The sequence below is a fragment of the Marmota flaviventris genome, chromosome X (genome assembly GCF_047511675.1).
Source record: "Marmota flaviventris isolate mMarFla1 chromosome X, mMarFla1.hap1, whole genome shotgun sequence".
In the NCBI taxonomy this organism is placed as follows: domain Eukaryota; kingdom Metazoa; phylum Chordata; class Mammalia; order Rodentia; family Sciuridae; genus Marmota; species Marmota flaviventris.
This window is the reverse complement of record NC_092518.1, coordinates 52,832,546-52,848,922: the sequence shown is the minus strand read 5'-3', so window position 1 is coordinate 52,848,922 and position 16,377 is coordinate 52,832,546. Positions and strand designations below refer to the sequence as shown.

The 16,377-nt window shown below is 33.6% G+C and overlaps 1 long non-coding RNA gene across 1 annotated transcript in view; it reads left to right on the top strand.

Annotated features, from left to right (window-relative positions):
• LOC139703309 (uncharacterized) overlaps window positions 1-5,008 on the top strand; it is a 51,200-nt gene extending 46,192 nt beyond the window's left edge. The window contains exon 3 of the long non-coding RNA XR_011705711.1: window positions 4,911-5,008. This is a non-coding gene — a long non-coding RNA (uncharacterized lncRNA). The remainder of the gene's footprint in view (window positions 1-4,910) is intronic.
• The last annotated feature ends 11,369 nt before the right edge of the window (window positions 5,009-16,377 follow it).

Here is a 16,377-nt window from a genome sequence, read left to right as displayed (position 1 = left end):
CAAAGGCTAAAGAAAGATAGGAAGGGCTGCAGTTGTGTCTCAGTGGTAGAGCACTTGCCTAGCATGTGCAAGGCACTGGGTTCGATTCTCAGCACCACATATAAATAAAATGAATAAAATAAAGATCCATCAACATCTAAAAAAAAATTTTTAAAAGAGAAAGATGGGAAAATCTGCCAACCAAAAATAGTTCAGATTAGAAATATCAGCTGATAAATGGCATGGTATACATGGCTTGGGTCCACCTTGTTTTTCTTTTTTTAAAAAATAGATATACTATATATTATATTACATAATTAATATTAATATATTAATTTAATAATTTAATAATATTAATTATATTATATATGTGTAATATAAAATATATATGTATTATATATATATTTTTTAGTTGTAGTTGGACACAATACCTCTATTTCATTTATTTATTTTTATGTGCTGAGGATTGAACCCGGCCATGCACATGTGAGGCGAATGCTCTACCACTGAGCCACAATCCCAGCCCCCTACCTTGTTTTTCTTACTGAAGGCTTTGAGTTATATCTGGATGACTCAAGATTATTATTTGTGCAAAATGTGGAAGATAGCAAATGACTAGAGCCTCAGAGTCTAAGTGGCAGGACATTAAATAGCTAAGAGATGGTGCTAAGTAATCCTGATCAGAAATCGTCTGCTAATTGATTTATGGAATTTAAGGTGAAGGGATCCAATTTAGTGAATGGGAAAGGTTGGTGCCCTTACTAGAGGGGGAACTCTGGGACTCCATCAACTCCTTCGTTGGGGTAGAACTAAATTCCTTAAATTTACTTTATTATTTCAGTAATAGTATAATATTTGAGCTTATTTATGAGGTGACACTGCCCTTGTCATTTCAAATTTTAATGCTAAGTTAAACCTTGATGGTCTATAATGAAGAGCTCATTGTGGAAGTTGCATATGTATAAGCTTCCTGCCTGTCATTGTAATCTGCTTTGGCAGAGACTCTAAGAACCCTATTATGTCTTCAACATAATTTCATCACCAGAAATCTAGATGATGAATTTTTATCCTGTATGAGTATTTCTATTCAGTTTTAGAAGGTAGTGATACTTGCAAAAAACTAACTGGTCAACATGCAGGCCTTGTTCCAAAGAAGGTTACTCCTGGTTAATACAGAGTGTGCATGCACAAGAACCTGGCTGTAATAGTATACAAACCTTGAATTGACAGAGTAAGACTCACCTCTTTTCAAGACGTACTTCACTGCCTACTTTGAAGTGACAATGAATGCTATTCTATAAAACAAAAGTAGAAGTTCCATCTCATCATGTAAATCATGCACAAAAATAAAAACTACCTCTAACTGAAGCCTTTGCACCTAATTGATCTGAAGATATTTCTATATTTCTACAATAATGTTGCAATGAGCTCTCTTTTGGGTATGAGAAATTACAAAGCAAGGACCTTAATTTCTCAAAATTTCTTATGATAGTTGTGCTTTCATTTATTGTAAAGAATCTGTGCTAAATAATGATAATTTCCTCAATTAGTACTGTAGTTTGAATGTGTCCCCCAAAGGTCATGTGTTGAAGACCTAATTCCCAGTATAAAAGTATTAAGAAGTGGGACCTTTAATAGGTGATTAGGTCATAAGGGCATGGCCCTCATGAATAGATTAGTGGCATTATCACAGAAGTGGGTTCCTTATAAAAGGATAAATTTGGCTTCTTACTTCTCTCTCACTCTTGTTCTCTTTTGTCTTTTTGTCTTCTGCCATGGAATGATACAAGAAGAAGCCCTTTGTCAGATACCAGGCTTTGACCTTGAACTTTCCAGCCTCCAGAGCCAATGAGAAAGAAATTTCTATTCACTATAAATTATCTATTCCATGGGATTCTGTTATAAAAGCACAAAATGGACTAAGACAGTGAGCATTCACTGACTTGCACTTCCTTAGTCAGCATCTGACACCATTCATGTATGTGTGCCCACTAATGTGTCATATACTGATTTGAGCAGAATATATAGAAAGATGATATCAACCGAGGTCCTGAAACAACCTGTGTGAATGTTTTAGTATTTGTTAGAGCATTCAGAGATAAGTGAAGCACATGAACACATTTGGATTACATGGCGAGTACAATGTGATGACAGGCCAGGATATAGGAATACACAGAACGAGATTGGATGAAATTGGCAGTAGACTAAAGAGATAGGATCATATTGTCACTAGGGAAGTATAAAGCATTTATCCTTTTATTTTTTGTCTCTTCATTCAACTTTCCCATCCATCCATTCATTCTTCCATCCATCATAAGTGACTGCCTCCTATTTGTTAATTGCTGTGCTAGGCAATGTAATCAAGTGTGAAACCATTAGTCTGAGTCTTTGCCCTATGACTAATACTATAACCTTTATTGTCACTTTCACCCCAACTCTCTTTTCTCAGTCCAGATATTACTTTGTATAATTTGCAATTGGCATGCAGTGTAGAATGATTTCATGATCATAAAGTAGGAGACTTATTTCTAGTCCATTTGGTCATGTAACATCTCTAAATACTGATTTTTTTTCTCACTTTTGAGCCTCACTGATTTTTTTTAGGAAACCTCTAACATGGTAGTAAACAACAAAAATACATATGAAGTCTCATGGGGCTGGGGTTATGACTCAGTGGTAAAGCACTTGCCTAGCATGTGTGAGGAACTGGGTTTGATTCTCAGCACCACATATAAATAAAAATAAAGTCCATTAACAATGAAAAAATATTAAAAACATGTATAAAGTTTGTTTTGAATGGACAAGTAGTCCAGCATATTCAAGGCCTGAATATGACTTTTATGACTAGATCTGAGAATGTGCTAAGGATGTGTTGTGATCCAGAAAAGTCAGCTGGAGTCAGACCTATGGTGCTTGTAAGTATAGTATATTGCAGCTATTTTTGTAGACATTGAGGGTTTTTTTTTAAAGAAAAACTAATAGACTTTATTATTTTTAGAGCAACTCTAGATTTGCAAGAAAACTGAGCAGAAAGTACAAAGCGCTCATTCCTCCTTTAATTTTCCCTAATATTTTCTCCCTTGGGATAAAATATACATGACAAAAATTGAACATTTTAACTGTCTTAAATGTACATACAGTTTAATGGCGTTAAGTACATTTAAATCATTATGCAACCATTACCACCATCCAGAACTATCCCATCATCCCAAAACAAAGCTCTTTACCCATTAAATAATAACACCCCTTTTTCCCTTCCCATTAGCCTCTGATAAATATGATTCTACTTTTCTGTTTCTATGAATTTGACTATTTGAGGATATTAGTCAGCTCTAAGTGCCACAAGAAAGTGCCATAGACTAGGTGGCTTAAACATCGGAAATTAATTTTCACTATTCTAGAGCCTAGAAGTTTGATATCAGGGTACAAGCAAGGTCAGTTTCGGGTGGTGGCTCTCTTTTTGCTTGAAGATAGCCACCCTCTTGCCATGTGTTCACCTGACGTTTCCTACGTGTGTGCTCATGGAAGAGAAAGAGAGCAAGCTCTCCTTGATCTCTTCTTACAATGGAACTAATCCTATTAAATTAAGATGCCACCATTATGACCTCATTAAAACTTAATTGCCTCCTAAAAGCCCTATCTCCAAATACAGTCACATTAAAGGTTAGGGCCTCAATGTGTATATTTTGGGGGAATAATTCAGTACTCAGTGTCTCATAAAAGTGGAATCATATAATATTTTTCCTTTAGTGATGGACTTATTTTGGTCAAGATAATATCATCAAGGTTCATCAATGTTGTAAGAAGTATCATAATTTCCTTCCTTTTAAGACTGAATACTTTTCCATACATATATAGTTTATTCATACATCCATTGATGGACATTTAGAATGCTTCCATCTTTTGATTATTATGAATAATGTTGTCATGAACATGAGAGTACAGATATCTGCCTGAATCACTGCTTTCTTTTCTTTTTTTTTTTTTGCTACCGGGGATTGAACTTGATCACTGAGCCACATCCTCTATTTTGTATTTTATTTAGAGATAGGGTCTCACTGAGTTGCTTAGCACTTCACCATTGCTGAAGCTGGCTTTGAATTCATGATCCTCCTGCCTCAGCCTCCTGAGCTGCTTTCAATTCTTTAGGGTCTATACCAACAGTGGAATTGCTGAATCATAAAGTAATTCTATATGTTTGTTTGTTTGTTTTAAAAACTACTTGCTGTTTTCTTCAGTGACTGTACCAATTTAAATTCAAACCAGTAATATTCAAGGGTTCCAATATATATTGAGCATCATTTCATATGCCTATTGGCCATTTGTGTGTCTTATTTGGAGAAATGTCTATTCAAGTCCTTTACCCATTTTTAAATTGGGTGGTTTGTATTTTTGTTCATTTATAGAAGTTTTTAAATATATTATGGATATTAGTCTCCTTATCATATGCTGTGGTCTGAATGTTTTTGCCCCCTCAAAATCCATATGTTGAAATCTTAACCTACAAAGTGTTGATATGAAGAGGTGAGACCTTTGGGAAATGATTAAATTATGGGAGCAGAGCCCACATGAATGGCATCAGTGCCCTTATCAAGAGGCCTGAGAGAGCTTGTTTGCCCTTTCTACATGTGAGAACATAGCACAAAGGTGACATCTATGATGAAGTGAGCTTTCATCAGACATTGAATCTGCTAGAAACTTGATCTCAGACTTTTCAGCCTCCAAAACTATGAGAAATAATTTTCTATTGTTTATAAGCTACCTTGGTTATGGTATTTTTGTTATAGTAGTCCACACAGACTAAGACATCATATAAATGATTTGTAAATATATTCCCTCATTCTGTGAGATTATTTTACACTATTGATAGTGTCCTTTGATGCACAAAAGTTTTTGTTTTAATAATGTCCAACTCATCTTTTTCTTTTTAGTTGCCCATGCTTTTGGTGTCAAGTCCAAGAAATCATCACCAAATCTAATGTCACAGAATTTCCAGTTTTCTTCTAAGAGCTATGTAACTGTTCATACATTTCTGTCTTTGATCATTTGGACTTCATTTTTATATGTGGAATATGGTAAGGGTCCAATGTCTGTCTTTTGCATGTGGATATCCCAGCCATTTGTTGAATAATGTCCATTCACTATCGCATAGTCTCGACACCCTTGCTGAAAATCATTTGTCTATATACACAAGAGTTTATTTCTGGGATCTCTACTCTACTCCATTGGTTTATATTAGTCAGATTTCCATCTTTGTAACAAAATACTAATGTAATCCACTTACAAGGAAGAAGACTTATTTTGGCTCAGGATTTCAGAGATTTCAGTCCACGTTCAGCTGGATCCATTGCTTTGGGGCCTGTGTCAAGGCAGAACAATATGGTGGGAGTGCTTGATGGGTCAAAGATGTTCACTTTATGGTGGCCAGGAATCATAAAAAAGACTCAGGAAGGGGCCTGGATATCAATATCCCCTTCAAGGGCACAACCCCAGTGACCAAACTTCTTCCCAGTAGGCTCCATGACTTAAAGTTTCCACAGCTTTTCAATAGCTTCACAGGCTGGCAGCCAAGACTTTGGCATAAAGGCCTTTGGAAGACAGTTAGGATCCAAGCCATAGCAGTGTATATATGGTTATATGGCAGTATCAGACAGTTTTAATTACTGTACTTTGTTGTGATAAATTTTAAAACAGGAAGTGTGAGTCTTCCAGCTTTGTTCTTTTTCAATATTGTTTTGACTATCTGGGGTCCCTTGAGAGTCCCTATGAGTTTTTCAAGCTTTGCAAAAAAATCATTTTTGAGATTTTGATAGGGATTTCATTAGATATGTAGGTAGCTTTGGTAGTGACATCTTAACAATATTAAGTCTTCCAATTCATGAACACAGGATGCTTTCCATTTGTCTTCTTTAATTTCTTTCTATAGTGTTATATATTTTTCAGTGTATAAAACTTTTATGTTTTTAAAGTTATTCCTAAGTATTTTATAAGTTTTGGTGCTATTATAAATGGAGTTTTTTCTTTTTCAGATTGTTCATTGTAAGGACATAGAAATGCAAGTAATTTTGTGTTCATTATATATCCTAGAAATTTTCTGAATTAGTTTTAATAAGTCTTTTTTGTGTGTGGATTCTTTAGGGTTTTCTACAGATAAGGTCATATTATCTGCACAAAGAAACAATTTCACTTCTTCATTTTCAGTTTAGATCCCCTTTAAGTTTTTTCTTGCCTAATGGTTATGGCCTGAACTTCCAATACTATGTTGAGTAGAAACGGTGAAAGTTGGCATCCTTGTCTTGTTCCTGATCTTGTAGGAAAGTTTTCGGTCTTCACCATTGAGTATGATGTTAACTGTAGGTTTCCCTATTACTAACATTTCCTACAATTAAATGAACAATATTGATACATTATTATTAACTAAAGTCCATAGTTTACACTAGGTTTCAATCTTTGAATTCTACATCCCATGGGTTTTCACAAATGTATAACATGCATCCAACATTATAATATCATGCAGAATAGGTTCACTTACCTAAAATCCCTAATGTCCCACCCATGCATCCCTCTCTTCTACCTGAAGCCCCTGACAACCACTGATTTTTTAAATGCCTCTATAGTTTTGCCTTTTCCAGAATGTTAAATAGTTGGACTCATACAGTTTTTTCAGATGTATTTCAGTTATCAATGTTCATTTAAGCTTCTTTCATGTCATTTTGTGCTTTTTATGTGTGTGTGGTGCTGGGGATTGAACCCAGGGCTCATTTTGTGCTTAATGTCAAATTTCCATTTATTGCTGTATAATATCCATTATACGGATATACCAGGGTTTCTCCATTCACCTACTGAAAGGACATCTTGGTTGTTTCCACATTGGCAACTATGAATAAAGCTAATTACAAAATTTACGTGCAGGTTTTTGTGGGGACATATATTTTTAACTCAATTGGGTAAATATTAAAGAGTGTGATTACTGGATCATTTTATAAGAATACGTTTAAGCAAATCTTTACCCCTCACACATCAGATAGAGCACTAATCACTAGTGTATATGAAGAATTCAAAAAGCTAAACACCAAAAAACAAATAATCCAATCAGTAAATGGGCCAAGGACCTGAAAGGACACTTCTCAGAAGATGATGTACAATCAAACAACAAATACATGAAAAAATGTTCATCATCACTAGCAATTAGAGAAATGCAAATCAAAACCACTGTAAGATGCCGCAGTCTGGCTGGGCACAATTCAGGAGCCACTTGTCAAAAGAAACAAACTTTATTTTTAGAACACACACACACGGCACCACACAGCTCCTCAGGAAAACCCTTAGAGCCCAACTACCACCACCGGCTTCCCACAAGCCTCTCAACCTCCCCTACTCCTCCTGCTCTTGAGGCCGATTGGCTGGGTCCCATGGGTGGAGCCAAAAAAAGATCCCCAATGAGCAGCTCAGTGGTCTGACAGGGCGGAGAAACAACCCAATGAGCATCACCACAGAGGAGCCAATCAGTTGGCAGCTAGAAGTTTGCTGGGGCCGCTGTGAGCCAATCATCAGCTGGCAGCTGGAAGTTTGCTGGCAGCTGGAAGTTTGCTGGGGCCCCTTTGGCTGTGGCTCTCAACAGTAAGATTTCATCTCACTCCAGTCAAAATGGCAGCTATTATGAAGACAAACAACAATAAGTGTTGGTGAGTATGTGGGGGAAAAGGTACACTCAGACATTGCTGGTGGGACTGCAAATTGGAGTAGCCAATATGGAAAGCAGTATGGAGATTTCTTGGAAAATTGGGAATGGAACCACCATTTGACCCAGCTATCCCTCTCTTCAGTCTATCCCCAAAGGACTTAAAAACAGCATACTACAGGGGCACAGCCACATCAATGTTATAGCAGCACAATTCATAATAGCCAAACTGTGGAACCAACCTAGATGCCCTTCAGTAGATGAATGGATAAAAAAATGTGGCATATAAACACAATGGAATATTACTCAGAAATAAAAGAGAATAAAATCATGGCATTTGCAGGTAAATGGATGAAGTTAGAGAAGATAATGCTAAGTGAAGTTAACTAATCCCCAAACAACAAATGCCAAAAATTTTCTCTGATATAAGGAGGCTGATTCATAGTGGGGTAGGGAGGGGGAGCATGGGAGGAATAGAGGAACTCTAGATAGGGCAGAGGAATTGGAGGGAAAGGGAGGGGCATGGGGTAATTAATGATGGTGGAATATGATGATCATTATTATCCAAAGTACAGGTATGAAAACACGAATTGGTGTGAATATACTATGTATACAACCAGAGATATGAAAAAATATGCTCTATATATGTAATAAGAATTATAATGCATTCTGCTGTCATATATAAATAAAAAAATTAAATTAAAGTAAGAATACATTTAGTTTTCTAAGAAACTACCAAAATGTCTGTCAGAGTGGCTGTACAGTTTTGTATTCCCACTAACAATGAATGAGAGTTCCAGAATCTCATATTCTATTGACTATTTGGTATTTCAGTGTTCTGGAATTTAGTTATCTATATAGGTATGTAGTTATATCTCTGTTTCATTCACAATTCCATAATGAAATTATTTTGAGCATCCTTTCATATACTTACTTGCCGTCTGTATATCTTCTTTGGCAAGGTGTATGTTTATGTCTTTATCTCATTTTTAATATTTTTAGCACTCTTGAGATTTAATAATTCTCTGGATATTTTGAATTCCAGTTCTTTACAATATTAGTATTTTGTAAAATTTTTCTCTTAGTATGTGGCTTCTCTTTTCATTCTTTTAGCTCTTTCACAGAGCAGAAATTCAACAAAAGCACAGCATGTCAAAATTTGGTAGATGTAAGAGATCTTCGAAGGAAATTCATAGATTTCTTGCCTATATTAGTAAAGGAGAAATATTTAAAATCAACAAACTAAATTCCAACTTAAGGAATTTGGGAAAAGCAGATTAACTGAAAGTAGTCCAAGGAAAAATTTAACAATTAAGAGTAGAAATCACTTGAATTGAAAAAGAAAGAAAATCAACATGCTCAATATATGAATTTTAAGAAGGTGACTATAAATATTGACAATCACTTAATAAAGCTTTTGAAGAAAAAAGAGAAGAAATGTAATTTATTAATCTCAGCAATAAACAGTGGGTCAACTGTGCAGATCCTATAGACATTAAAAATATGGGGATATTATTACTAAATATCATTTTAACTCTAGATTTTTTTGTAGATATTCTTTATGAAGTTGAAGAAGTTTCCCTCTTTTCCTAGTTTTAATAGTTTTTTTTAATCATGAATGGGTATTGGATTTTGTCATATGCTGCTTCATCAAATGATGATAATCATATGATTTTATTCTTTAGTCTCTTGATGTGTTTAGATTATATTTATTAATTTTTGAGTGTTGAATTAGTCTTGCATACCTAGAGTAAATTCTATTTGGTCATGACATATAATTCTTTCTATAGATTGTGTTACTTGATTTGTTAATATTTTATTCAGGACATTTGCATTTATATTTATAAGAAAAATTGGTCTATAGTTTGTTGTAATATTTCTATCTGGTTTTTGTATTAGGGTAATAATGACTTCATAGAATGAGTTTGGAAGTGCTCCATCTTCTTCCACTTTCTGGAAGTTACTGTAGAGAATTGGTATTATTTCTTCTTTAGATGTTGAGTAGAATTTAGCAAGGAAGCAGTCTGGGTTCAGTGTTTTCATTTTTGGAAGATTATTAATTACTAATAAAATTTCTTTAATAGACAGTCCTATTCAGATCATTTGTTTCTCATTGAGATTTTTGTAGTTCGTGTTTTTTCAAGAAATTAGTCCATTTAATTAATTGATGTTATCAAATGTGTAGATATAAAATTGTTCATAATGTTCCTGTATGATCTTCCTAATGTGCATGCGTAGAGTAGTGATCACTACTCTTTCACATCTGATATTGGCAATTTGTGTTTTCTTTTCTTATCCTTATTAATGTGACTAGAGGTATGTATCTTTTCAGAGAACTAGCTTTTGGTTTCATTGATTTTTTTCTCTATCCTTTTCTGTTTATTGATTCCTGTTCTCATTTTTATAATTTCTTCTACATGCTTTAGGCTTACTATGCTCTTTTTCCTCGTTTTATAAGTGGAGAACTTAGACTATTGATTTTAAATCTTTCTCCTTTTCTAATATATGCATTTAATGCTGTAAATTTCCCTTTAATCACTGATATCCCATGTGTTTTAATAAGTTGTGTTTTTATCCTGTTCAAAATATTTATAATTTCTCTTGAGATTTCTTTATTGAACCATGTGCTATTTAAATGTGTGGTGTTTAATTTCTAAATACTGAAAAGGATTTCCCATCTATCTTCCTGTTACCAATTTCTAACTTAATTACATTGGAGTCTGAGAATGTACTTTATATAGTTTCTACTCTTTTGTATGTGTTCCAATGTGGTCTCTGTTGGTGAATATTCCATGTGAGCTTGAGAAGAATGTGTATTCATTCAGTTATTTTAGATAAAGCATTCTTCAATGTCAATTAGACCAAGATGCTTTATCAAGCTGTTTAGGTGAACTGATTGAGGTTTATGGTTTTCTATTTACTTGATCTATTACTGACAAAGGGGTGTTAAAATCTTCATCAGTAACAAAATTTTGCCATAATAACAATTTTAACTCAGGTAATTTAACACTCTATTATTACATGCATATACAATAAGAAGTGTTTTGTATTTTTGGAGAACTGATCCTTTATCATCTTTTGCTATTCTTTATTCTTGATAACTTTCCTTTTCCAAAATTTGCTTTGTCTATAATTAATATAGCTGTGCCATCTTTATTTTGATTAGTATTAGTATGATATATCGTCTCCATTCCTTTACTTCTAAGTTGTCAATCTTTATAATTAAATTGAATTTCTAGTAGACTACTTATAGTTTGGTCATTTTGGGGGGTACTTTGATAGTCCCTCTTTGTGTGTGTATGTGTGTGTGTGTGTGTGGAGAGAGAGAGAGAGAGAGAGAGAGAGAGAGAGAGAGAGAGAGAGTTAGTTGTAGGAAGACAAGTCAATTTATTTATTTATTTATTTATATTTATGTAGTGCTGAGGATCGAACACAGTGCTTCACACCTGCTAGGCAAGTGTGCTACCACTGAACTAAACTCCAACCCCTGAAAGTCTTTTTTTAAACACTTTTTAAAATTTGTCCTAGTTAGATATACATGACAGTAGAATGCATTTTGACACATTATAAACAAATGGAGCACAACTTCTCCTTCCTCTGGCTGTACACGATTCAGAATACTGTAATCATATAAGTATATAGGGTAATAATGTCTGTCTAATTCCACCATCCTTCCTATCCCACATCCTCTCTCAAGCCCTCACTCACTTCTGCACAATCCAAAGTTCTTTCACACTTCCCCAACCCCCCATTATGGATCAGCATCCACTTATCAGAGAAAACATTCCCTGAGTCTTTTAATCAATGTTTTTACATCATTCACATTTAAAGTTTTATTGACATATTTGGATTAATATCAACCATATTTTTAACCCTTCTGTATTCTTTTCTGTCTTTTCTAATTTTAATTGAACGTTTGTTTTTACTCTATCTTCTCTCATGGCATATCCCTAAGACATTTTAACAAACAGTTTAGTGTTTGTCTCTATAGAGTTTATTGTATACATCTTAAAATAATGCAAGTTGATCATCAAATAATAATGTTCTACTTAATGAATGGTACAGGAATATGATAATAGCATTCCCCCTGCCATTGATGTAACATTGCTGCCATTAGTTTCACTTATTCCTGTGTTATATTCACAAATACGTTGTTGTTATTATTATTACTTTGAACAATGTTAACTTTTAGATCAAGTATGAATAAGAAAATTAAATTACATTTGTACTTGTTTTATTCCTTTCAAAACCCTTCCTTTCTTCATATAGATTCAAGATTCTGACCTATATCATTTTTCTTTTGAAGAACTGTGGACATTTTATGGAAGATATGTCTATTGGCAGTGAATTCTGAAATTTTCGTTTGTCTGAGAAAGCTTCTATTTTCTTTCACATTTTTAAATTTAGTTGTAGATTGACATAATAGTTTTGTTTTATTTTGTTCATTTATTTTATGTGGTGCTGATGTTTGAACCCGGGGCCTCACACGAACTAGACAAGCACTCTACAACTGAGCCACAACCCAGCCCCATATTTTCTTTCACTTTTGAAGTTAATTTTGCTGGATATAGAACTCTAGGTTGGTATGCTTTTTCTTTTAGCAGTTTAATTATTTTATTCCATTCTCTTCTTGTTTACATGATTGTTGATAAATTTTCCACTATAATTCTCATCCTTTTCATTCATATAGAATGTGTTTTTTAACTTTGTAAATTCTTCTAAAATTTTCTTTTTGTTTGGTTTTCTGCAATATGAATATTGTACAACTATTCAATGTATTTTATTTTTTCAAATCCTACATGATGTTCCCTGAGCTTCTAGTAGCTTTGGTTTAGTTTCATTAATTTTAGAGCATTCTCTGATTTTATTCAAATGTTTCTTCGCTGTTATCACTGTCTTCTTCTGGTATTCAAATTATGGATATATTATTGTGGTTTGGGTATTATTCCATAGTATTCAAATGTTTCCTTTTGTTGTTTTCTTTCTTTTTTATCTTTGCTTTTAAATTTGGGAAGTTTTTATTGCTTTATCTTTAAGTTCACTGATTCTTTTCTTGGCTTTGTCATGAGCCCATGAGCCCATCAAATGCATTCTTCATTTCTTTTAAAGCATTTAAACATTTTTTTAGTATTCCTTTTGATTCTTTCTTGGAATTTTTACCTCTCTGCTTATATTATTCATCCATTATTGCATGTTTTATGTTTTTCCACTAGAGCCCTCAACCTATTCTTCATGATTATTTAAAATTCCTTGTCTGATAATTAAAAAATATGTGACATATCAGAATTGATTGTAAAGTTTGCTTCGTCGCTTCAGACTGTTTTTGCATGCTTCTTAATGTGCTTATAGTTTTTTTTTCTTGAAATCCAGACATGATATATTGGGCAATTAGACCTTAGGTAAAGAGGCTATTAGTATAAGATTTTATATCTATCCAGTCCTGGGATGTTATTTATTGGGAGACTTTTTATTACTACTTCAATATCATTATTTGTTATTGATCCCTTTAGGTTTATTATATCCTTTTGGTTCAATTTTGGTTGTCTGTGTCTAGAAATCTGTCCATTTCTTCTAGATTTTCCAGTATATTGGCATATGGTTTTTCAAACTGATGCCTAATTATCCTAGGAATTTTAGTGGTATCTGATATCTGTTTTATATCCCCTTTTCCATCTCTAATTTTATTTATTTGGGTTTTTTGTCTCTTTTCTAGTTTTGCTAAAATTTTTCAACTCCATCTTTTTAAAGAACCAACTCTTGGTTTCACTGAACCTTTATACTGTTCTTTTAGTCTCTATTTCCTTTATTTCTGCCCTGATATTTACTGTTGATTTCCTTCTGCTGATTTGATGTTTGGTTTATTCTTTTTATAATTCCTTGAGAAGCATCGTTAGCCTATTTATTTAAGATCTCTCTTTTTAAAATGTAGATATTCATGCCTATAACTTCCCTCTTAGTATGTTTTTTGCTGCATCTCATAGATTCTTCTGATATGTTGTATTTCCATTTTCATTTGATTGTATGAATTTTAAAATGTATCCCCCAATTTCTTTGATGACTCATTTTACATTCAAAAGTCCACTGTTCTATCTCCATGTGCATATATAATTTCTGAAGTGTCTCCTGCTGTTAATTTCTAGTTTCATTCCATTATGATCTGATAAGATTCAAGAAATTATTTCAGTTTTTTAATTTCTTAATAGTTGTTTTTTTAAAATCTTTTGTATATCTTTATTCTATTTATTTTTATGTGGTGCTGAGGATCAAACCCAGGGCTTCACATGTGGTAAGCAAGTGCTCTACCACTGAGCTGCAACCCCAGCCCATAGTTTTGAGTTTTATTAAGACTTGATTTATGGCCTAGTATAGGATCTCTTTTGGAAAAAAAAATCCATGTGTTGATGAAAGGAATATATATTCTGCAGCTGTTGGATAGAATATTCTTCAGATATCTGTTAAAGTTCATTTGATCTGTAGTATAATTCAACTCTAATGTTTCTTTGTTGACATTTTGTCTACTGATCTCTCTATTGATGGAATGAGATGTTGATGTTACCCATTCTAATTGTGTTGGGACCTATCACTCCCTTAAGGTCCAGTCATGTTCACTTTGTAAGATTGAGTGCTTCGACATTTGGTGCACATATCTTACACTTATTATATATTTTGGTGAATTATTCCATTTATCTGTATGTAATAAGCTCTGTCTCCTCTAACTTGAAGTCTGTTTTGTCAGATATGAATATAGAAATTCCTTCTTGTTTTAGGATTCCCTTTGCTTTGAATATCATTTTCATCTTTCACTTTCAATTTGTGTATGTTCTTGCAGATGAGTAATTTTCTTGCAGGAAGTATATTGTTGAGTCTTGTTTTTTAATCCAACCAGCAATTTGGGGTCTATTAGTTGGAGAATTAAGATGATTTACACTCAGTGTTATTATTGTAAGTTATGTAGTTGTTCCTGTCATTTTCTTATTGTTCTTTAGCTTGTTTTGAATATTCTATGTTCATTTCTCTTTCTCTTATTCATATTAGAGGTTTGGTGGTTTTCTGTATCAATAACATTTGATTCTTTCCTAATTCTCATCAGCTTAACTACTCTTCTATTGGAATGTATTTGCTCACATACACTCATGATTGTGTTTATCTTTCTTCTATTTCTGGGTCTAGGATTTCCTTAAGAATCTTCTGTAATGCTGGTTTAGTGATCATGAATTCTATTACTTATTATGGAAGCTCTTTATTTCTTCTATGATTCAAAGGTTAACTCTGCTGGGTATGATCATCTTGGATATGTGCACTAATTAAATGAAGTTGGGGTTGTAGCTCAGTGTTAGAGCACTTGCCTAGCACGTATGAGACACCAGGTTTAGTCCTCAGCACCACATAAAAATAAATAAATAAAGGTATTGTATCCATCTACAACTAAAAATATTTTTAAAAAGAAGTTTAATTTAAAAAGAATAATAGAAGGGAGATCAATAGAGTAAAGCAAGTGCATCAGAGGAAAGGAGGAATGGAGGGAAAGGAAAGATCTTGGGGAATAAGATTGATAAAATTATGTTATATACATGTTCAAATATAGCACATGTGATGCCCCAATAAAAATAAATAAATAAATTTTAAAAAGAAAATCAATTGATGTAATTTACCTCAGTGTTGGATTAAAAAAATATAATAGATAAAGGAAATGAATTCAACAACTGTTCATTTAAATATCTCAGCAAACTAGGAATAGAAGAAAATGTCTTCAATCTGTTAACAGGTATGTATGAAAATCCTACAATGAATATCTTGCTTAATGGTGAAATGCTGAATATTCTTTGCTTATGATTGACAGCATGGACAGGATGTCCACTAGCATCACTTCTGTTTCCTAATAGTACTGGAAATCCTAGCAATTGCAGTAAGAGCTAAAATGCATAAATATTGGGAAAGACTAAGCAACACTGTCATTTTTATTTTTTTCTCTTTTTTATTGATTTTAAAAAAATAAATGACAGTGGAATGCATTACAATTCTTATTATACAAATACAGCACAATTTTTCATATCTCTGGTTTTATATAAAGTATGTTCATACCAATTCATGTCTTCATACATGTACTTTAAATAATGATGTCCATCACATTCCACCATCCTTGCTAACCCCCTGCCCCCTCCCTTTCCCTCCCACCCCTTTGCCTTATCTAGAGTTTGTCTATTCCTCCCATGCTCCCCCTCCCTATCCCACTGTGAATTGTGCTGATATAAACATTGATGTGGCTGTGTCCCTGTAGTATGCTGATTTTAAGTCCTTTGGGTATAGACCGAAGAGAGGGACAGCTGGGTCAAATGGTGGTTCCATCCCCAGCTTTCCAAGGAATCTACATACTGCTTTCCATTATTAGCTATCTCTCAGCATGCACAAAACTCAACTTAAAGTGGATCAAGGATCTAGGAATTAAACCAGGGACCTTGTGCCTAATAGAAGAAAAAGTACGCCCTAATCTTCATCATGTGGGATTAGGCCCCAACTTCCTTAATAAGACTTCTATAGTACAAGAATTAATATCAAGAATCAATAAATGGGATGGATTCAAACTAAAAAGTTTCTTCTCAGCAAAAGAAACAATCTGTGAGGTGAACAGAGAGCCTACATCCTGGGAGCAGATTTTTACCCCTCACACATCAGATAGAGCACTAATCTCTAGTAAAAAGAACTCAATCTCTAGTATA